Source organism: Rhinopithecus bieti, unplaced genomic scaffold (assembly GCF_001698545.2).
Source record: "Rhinopithecus bieti isolate Rb0 unplaced genomic scaffold, ASM169854v2 scaffold_1106, whole genome shotgun sequence".
Classification (NCBI taxonomy): Eukaryota; Metazoa; Chordata; class Mammalia; order Primates; family Cercopithecidae; genus Rhinopithecus; species Rhinopithecus bieti.
Window position 1 is genome coordinate 1,119,212 of NW_016803367.1, and position 6,034 is coordinate 1,125,245.

The window sequence follows — 6,034 nt, forward strand, 5'->3', positions numbered from 1 at the left end:
TATATATATATATGTATATGTATTTAATATATGTGTATATATTTTATATATATATATGTGAAGCCCTTCTTATGTGTAGTGATTTGAGAAACTGGTAGGCTTGACATAGTTGGGGAAAACTTATGTCTATTTTCTGTTTATACTTTCTGTTTTTCTTGCCTAGTTCCTACCTCATTAAGCTCTAGAAATAGTTCAAATGTAGATCTCAGCTAAGGCCTCTTTGAAAAAATTTTACACCCCATTCTTTCTCTTTTTAAGTGTTGTAAGAAAATGTACTTTCAACTGGCATAAAGAAAGCTATGACATCTTAAGAATTTTTCTATAAGAGTCTATGAAAACACTTATTTGAGGATGATTTTGGTTCTGTCCTTTCTGTGGGGGATGTAAAACAAAAGGAATAACGGGTCATTTTCACACCTTGAATTCAATTTGGGCCTATTTTATAATCTATTTTTATGGCTGTCATCCAACTTTGTCCCTCTAGTTTAGGTTTATCTAATACTATCTTGGCTTTGAGTTAGGCAGGATAGAAAGAGATTTGCTATTAACCTGGACTAACACAGACTCCTGTGACACTTAAGAGGTTGTATGAAAGGGATGGAAATGGATGTGTTGCTTTAATGTTGAATATGTGGGGACATACACACACACGTACACACACACACATTCTCTCTCAGAGTAAATTTTAACTCAGTTGGAGCCCTCGGGGCATGTAAACAAGCATAAGGAAATTTCCCATAGGTTTACAGGGTGGGGAGAGCTATCCCTCTCCCATGTGTTAGCAGAAGTGGCAGATGGCATCTTTCTCCCCTAATAATCACCAGATGGCATAAAGCTATGCCCTGTGGTGCAGAAAGCAGGAAACTGGGTTGATCATGTATTTTCTACACTTAAGCTCTTCTTATTTGATTGACGTTTGTCTGTGCTACTGGTCATATATTTATGTTAGAAGAACTTAAAGAAAGGGATCAAAACCTCATTGTGGTTGCAGAGAGTGTTCATTTTAATTTAAGAAATTTAGCATGCTTTATGAGCTAATAACTTGCACATCTGCTAAGCAGACTCACAGGTTTCTGTTCACTTGTATCCTGAGCCATGATATCTGTTTGTATCCTGTTGTTAACCTCCTTTATTTAGCATTTTTCAGATATAATGCTTAGAGAATTGAAGTTTAGGCCGGGCACAGTGGCTCACGCCAGTAATCCCAGCACTTTGGGAGGCTGAGGTGGGCGTATCACAAGGTCAGGAGTTTGAGACCAGCCTGGCCAACATGGTGAAACCCCATCGCTACTAAAAAAAATACAAAAAAATTAGCTGGGCATGGTGGTGTGTGCCTGTAATCCCAGCTACTCAGGAGGCTGAGGCAGGAGAATCACTTGAACCTGGGAGGCAGAAGTTGCAGTGAGCTGAGTTGTGCTACTTCACTCCAGCCTGGGGTACAGGGGACAGAGCGAGACTCCATTAAAAAAAAAAAAAAAAAAGAATTGAAGTTTAATCTTTTGAGCTGAAGTTTTACTGTAAAATTAAAATAAACCTTTAAAAATCTTTAGATATTGATGTTCAATTTTATTAAATGGTATTATAAACATGATTTAACTTTTCCTGTTAGAGACATAAGTTGTAGTACAGGTGCAGGTGACATTGTGAAAACAAATGAGACTAAAAGCAGAATGGATCCTACTTAATCCTAAAGCAATCTTAGAATAAAAGTTGATGGTAGTTTTTTAAAAAGTTGTAAGTAGATCTCCTTTTTAATCAACAGATTGTAATGATTGAATGGAAATGAGGCAGTAAGTATTATAAGTAAAACCATTTTATCACAACATTAATCTGAAATGTTTCAGTTTGTTCCACAATCACTGGGGTCCTGAAAGGTAATTAGACATCAAGATGTATGTTTTCTTGTCTGTATTTGACTGGTGGAGTCACTCCTTTTGGATTAAATATATAGTATCTTTAATGTATAGAAATGAAATATACAATCTTGAGAGACTACTGTGCCCTGACAAGGCTTTTCAAACTGCCTTTGTTTAGTGACTGACCTTTTGTTTTGTGTTTTCATATCCTGCTTAGTACTTTTGCCTCCCGGGCTGGCCACAGCCTTTTCTCTTCAGAAGGAACTCATTTGTTTTACAGCTGGATTGTTACAATTTCTTAGTGGTTATGAATTTTAATGCATATTAACGGTGCTTTTTATATTTTAATGTCATTTGGTTACATAGGTAAAAAAATCCATTTAAGTTCAATAAATGATTTTGGGAAAAGTGCACATCCACAGGCAAAAGAATGAAGTTGGATCCTTACCTTATATCATATACAAAAATGAAGTCAAAATGGATTGAAGACCTAAACATAAGAGTTAAAACTATAAAACTCTTACAAGAGATTATAGGGGAGAAGTTTAATGCCATTAGATTTGGTAATGACATCTTGAATATGACACTAAAAGCATATACATTGGACTACATTAAAATAAAAAACTTATGTGTATCAAAGGACACAATCAATACAGTAAAAACCACCCTATGAAATGAGAGAAAATATTTGCAAATCACATATCTAATGAAGGGTTAATATCCAAAATATATAAAGAACTACTACAACTCAACAACAATAAAAACCAAACAACCCAATTAAAAAATGGGCAAAGGTCTTGAATAGATATTTCTCCAAAGATGATACACAAATGGTCAACAAGTACATAAAAATGCCCTAATTACTAGGGAAAATCTAAATTGAAACCAAAACGAGATATCTTTTCATACCTTGTAGGATAGCAGCTGCTGCTGCTGCTGCTGCTACTACTACTACTACTACTACTACTACAACGACAAACCAAACCAACAAAACAAACAGAAAACAAGAAGTGTTGGAAAAGATGTGGAGAAATTGGAATACTTGTCTACTGTTATTGGGCATATAAAATAGTGCAGTCACCATAAAAAAGAGTATGAGGGGGGTCCTAAAAAACTTAAAATAGAATTATTATGCTATCCAGCAATTCCACTTCAGGGAATATACCCAAAAGAATTGAAAACAGGAACTCAGAGATATTTATACATCCACATTCATAGCAGCATTATTCATAAAAATTAAAAAGTAGAAGCAACCCAAATGACTGTTGATGGATGAACAGATATACAAAATATGGTATATACATGCAATAGAATATTATTCAACCTTACAAAGAAAAAAAATTCTGAGACCTGGTAAAATATGGCTGAACCTTGAAGATATTAAGCAAAATATCACAGAAAGACAAATACTATATGATTCTACTTATATGAGATATCTTGAGTAGTCAAATTTGTGAGAGAGAAAGTAGAATGGGAGCTGCCAGAGGTTGGGATGAGGGAAAAGTGAATGGCTCTTTAATGGATGTAGAGTTTCAGTCTTAAAGATAAATAGAGTTGTGGAGATTGGTTGCACAACAATGTCAACATACTTAATATTATTAAACTGCACATTTAAAAATGATTAAATGGTACATTTTGTGTTACATATATTTGACCACAATTAAAAAAAGAAACAACGGGAAAAGATTTTGTCAACGAACTGCTTGGTAGTCTACCAATTGGGGATTGGATTAACATTTACTCCTGTGAAGATTCAGGCAAGGGCAAGGATGAGTTAGGGAGGCATAAGGTTAATTTAATGATAGTCAGACTATAGTAAATGGTGTAGCAGTGGTATAAACAAAGTTCAATGGGAACAAAAAAGGAAAATTTAAGTCTTCCTGGAGGCATACGAGAGATCATCCTAGACAAGGTGGTTTTATTTGAGTTGCTTTGAAAGATGAGTGGGAATATGATAGGTGGAAAAAGAACAAAAGGAAATAATAGGTAGAGGAAATAGAATGAGCACATGCCATAAAGTTGTGAAAGACCACGATTTGGAAATGGTGGTGGCCAGAGCACAACTCTTTATGAATACTGCTCATATTCCCATTGGTCCAGAGCTGAAGTCTACTAAATGTGCAAGTTAATTTTCTCTTCGTAATTCAGTTAAATTCTGTATTAGTTTCCTATTGCTGCTGTAACAAACCACCACAAATTTAGTGGCTTTAAACAACACAGGTTTATCTTACAGTTCTGGAAGTCAGAAGTTCTGAAATCAAGGTGTCAGCAGGGCTGTGTTTCTTTTAGGGGCTCTAGGGGAGAATCAATTTCTTTACCTTTTCTAGGTTCTGTAGGTGGCCTGTATTCTTTGGCTGGTTGACCCCTTCTTTGCCTGAGTCTGATCTCTGCTTCTATCATCATATCTCCTTCTCTCCCTCAGACCTGCTTACCTCCCTCCTATAAGGATTCTTGAGATTACATCGGGCACATGTGGATAATATCTCAACGTCCTTCATTTAACCACATCGTCAAAGTCCCTTTTGCCATGTAAGGTAATATACTCATAGGATTTGGGGATTGAGATGTAAATACCTTTGGGAGCCTATTTTTCTGTCTTCTATAGATTCTATAGGAGTGAAATATCTTAGGTCTCAAAATATATAGGCTGAGTGAATTTGTATATCAAAAGAGCATGCAACCCAAATCATATTTTTCTTGCTATTCATATTAGTTGATTTTCTGCAACTCAAGTCATCACTCTTCCATCAGTATCCTGACTGACTCTCATAATAATCTCCAATCATTCATGGTTTCTCCGTTCGTGAGACCCTTATAACACCAATCCTTGCCCAGTCATAAAGCATTTAAGAAGTTCCTGTTGCCTTCTTTCCTTTCACCACCAAACTTTGGAAAGAGGATTCAATACTCACTCTCTTTGTTTCCTCAGCTCTCATTCACAGTTCCACACAGGAAAAGATAAATCTCTGGGATTTAGTTTTCTTACCTGGTCCAGGTTCCTTATTTTTGATATATTTCTCTCCAACTTTAAACTACCATGATTCTATGATCTACTTCTTCTCAGTCATGCTGCATCAGAAGTGGGCCTAGTTCCCCTCAAGTCTCTTAGCCCCTAGTCAATTATTTTTCTCCTAGGATCTCAAGCCAACCCGTCAGTCTAATCATTGTGTTGTCACAAGCTTCAGTTCGGAATTCAGCAGAAATGTTTTTTGCCTTGTAGAATTCCATTAAGAAACAATTCAAGCTGGGAATGAAGACTGTTCCTGTGTTCCTGGGAGGCTTCTCTCCCAGTGCTGGGTCATGCACTGTTGCCTTTCTGGCTAAAGGTTTCCCTATCCTAATACTGCAAAATTATCACTATCTCATGATGGAAGGAGATAGTAATCCTAGTATAGGTATATTCAAGGTAGCCTGGCTTCTGAGGGTTCCCAGTTACTAACAGCTTTAACTTTTAGTTATGTATTTCTGTATTTATATTTCATATAATCATTTACCTCTTTCGGGCTGAAGAAAAAGAGGACATTATCCAACCAGCGAAAAGAGAGCAGTTTTCCTCCGAGAAGCATTCAGCATCCGATGAAATATTTTAAATTGCTTTATAAAATATTTCAGCCTGGATTTTCTGTAATTTAGTTTATAATAATCACTGAGGGAGATCTGACAATGGTTAAGTCTCCAAAAGCTTTTCCTAATTATTTCAGAACGACCTGATTTTCCTCCTGCTTCTGGGAGAAAGTGTCTATTGGGGGAAATGCTCCTAAAATGAGGTGTAAGCAGGGAAGGGTTGCCTCAGGTTTTGTGTTAATTGATAATAAGTGAACAGCTCATACAACTTTATTCATTTCTTTGTTCATTCAATATATTTACTGAAGCATTACCATGTGCCACAGTCTGTACTGGGCCCTCAGTATGGATATGAATTAGACGCAGCCTAGTTTTCAGGGAGCTTCGGTGTAGAAGGATAGACAGATTTGTAAATATCATGTGAACTAAGTGCATAAGTACAGCAAAATGTCACGATTCTGTCATAGTCTATTTGTGCTGCTATTACATAATACTTGAGACTGGGTATTAAGAAAGAAATAATTTTTTTTATTTATTTATTTTTTTATTTTATTTTATTTTTACTATTCTAGAAGGGTTTTGGAAGTCCAAGATCAAGGAGCTAACATCTGGTG

At 36.0% G+C, this 6,034-nt stretch overlaps 1 long non-coding RNA gene across 1 annotated transcript in view; it reads right to left on the bottom strand.

The window, feature by feature from the left end:
• LOC108535322 (uncharacterized) overlaps positions 1-4,999 on the bottom strand; it is a 33,848-nt gene extending 28,849 nt beyond the window's left edge. The window contains exon 1 of the long non-coding RNA XR_001887206.1: positions 4,843-4,999. This is a non-coding gene — a long non-coding RNA (uncharacterized LOC108535322). The remainder of the gene's footprint in view (positions 1-4,842) is intronic.
• Positions 5,000-6,034: the final 1,035 nt, after the last annotated feature.